Source organism: Camelina sativa, chromosome 2, assembly GCF_000633955.1.
Source record: "Camelina sativa cultivar DH55 chromosome 2, Cs, whole genome shotgun sequence".
NCBI lineage: Eukaryota > Viridiplantae > Streptophyta > Magnoliopsida > Brassicales > Brassicaceae > Camelina > Camelina sativa.
Window position 1 is genome coordinate 17,341,223 of NC_025686.1, and position 1,966 is coordinate 17,343,188.

The 1,966-nt window shown below is 39.0% G+C and overlaps 1 pseudogene; it reads right to left on the reverse strand.

The window, feature by feature from the left end:
- On the reverse strand, window positions 207–1,393 carry LOC109127680 (annotated as a pseudogene).

Below are 1,966 nucleotides of genomic sequence, written 5' to 3' on the forward strand. Positions count from 1 at the left end.
AAGATATTATTACAATATTAAAAGTCATACAAAGGATTCACTTGGACTGAGAGTGACCAACAACATTAAAAAGAGAAAAAGAAATAAAAAAACTGCCCAACATTAAACGAAAGAAGAATCCAAAATCACTTATCGTCAAAAAAAAAAAAAAAAAGAATCCAAAATCACTCATGTGATCATAATAAAGATCGCTCTTCTTGTTCTTATTACAGTAACATAATACTTTCACCGTAGTCCGTGAAGCAATCCCCTCTCGATATGAATATGATGTGCATTTCATTCCTCTCAACCAAACTTCCCTTGAACGTTTCCTTTTAAGATCAACATAGACAAGATAAAACTGAAAAGATCGATCACGAGCTGCAACTTCATCACAACGAAACCCAACACTGCCCGAACAAGATCATACGAACACATCTCTCGAGTTATAACTATAGAAACCTTAGACCATTCTTGTTTCCCGGCATCTTCTAAAACCCATATATCATACATGCTAATATTGTTTGTAGCAAGTAAAGCTAGTTTTCTTTGGTAATTCACTAAGGTAGAGAAATGCCCGTACTATTACCATTGGTCGGTATTTTAATGAAATTACCAAACTTTTTGGTCGCCACATAAAATCTTACTAATTTTGGTCCATGCGACGTGTCAGTAACATAATACACAACACCATCGATGCATATTCCTCTGGTTATGGGAGTATGATTATTCCCAACCTCGATCATCGATGAATCTTGACCTCCTAGTGTTAACACTTCCACTTTGTCGGCACTTCTTATAAACATTCTTTTGAGAAAACAAGACCTTATATTGATAACTAATAGGATCATATCCCATATACCATTTCCTGAACAGTTTATAGAAATCGGATTGGGGCCTTGGGGTAACATTACACCCTTTCTTGAGGCAGGATTGCATAAGCCTTATCACAATACAAACACTAAACCGAATTAGACTAGAAAATATGGCCGATGGGCCTTATGGTCCTGGACATATGAGTGGGACGGTTATGGAAATCCACTCCAAGTGTTTACAACATTCCTCCTTGGATGACATAATCGTGTCGATATCCACAATTGACCCATGTATTCAACACATATGATCAAGCTATTGAGACAACAAGGTGTATTAGAGGTATATTACGGACACAACATATCGCATTGATAACCTAAGAAGGTTGAGATGACGTGAAAAAATGCCAAAGATAAAATGTGCATAGCTCAGGTAAACCAAACATGACACGTGGTTGACGAGTAGAGCATCGAGATTGGTATATGTTGATGAAATTTTGACTGCGGATGATTGAATTCCAAAGCTTGGATACACAGAGATATATCCCCAGGGTTTTCACAAGCAATCTTAAGAAAATTTCAACTAGCTCTTCAGAAAACATATTTCATTAACAAAAAGATTAGTAACTTTTTTCTTTCAGTTTGATAAGATTTTTGTGATACCCCAGTTTCAGAGACTTGCGGAGAGGTTTAAAAAAATTGATTTGGCCACCTATGTCACCAAAATGCACTTATCTTTTCGGTCAAGGGGCCTGAGAGAACTCCAGAGTTAAGCGTGCTTGAGCTGGAGTAGTCTCAAGATGGGTGACCTTCTGGGAAGTAACTGTCGGAACTGTGTAAGTGAGGTCAAAACATAGGAAAAGATCATGTGGTGATTTGTAGGGACGGTAACAAGTCTTTAAAGCCTCCCAGACGTAGCAAACCGACCGTCGGATATGGATGGGTTCACGGACCTAGTGAGAGGACGTGAGGCCCATTAAGGAAGATGGGCCCATGGACTGGGATTGGACATGGGGCCCACTAAGAGATGGCGGTCGGGGCTTTAAAATTTTCTTGTATTTCTCATCTATAAATCATGATTATAGATTTCTCTCTCGCCATAGACGATTTTGTATAGCCACCGTTCCCAGCAAAACCTCTTTGTCCTCATCGTTTCCGGTTGGCGCTGGCTTCTC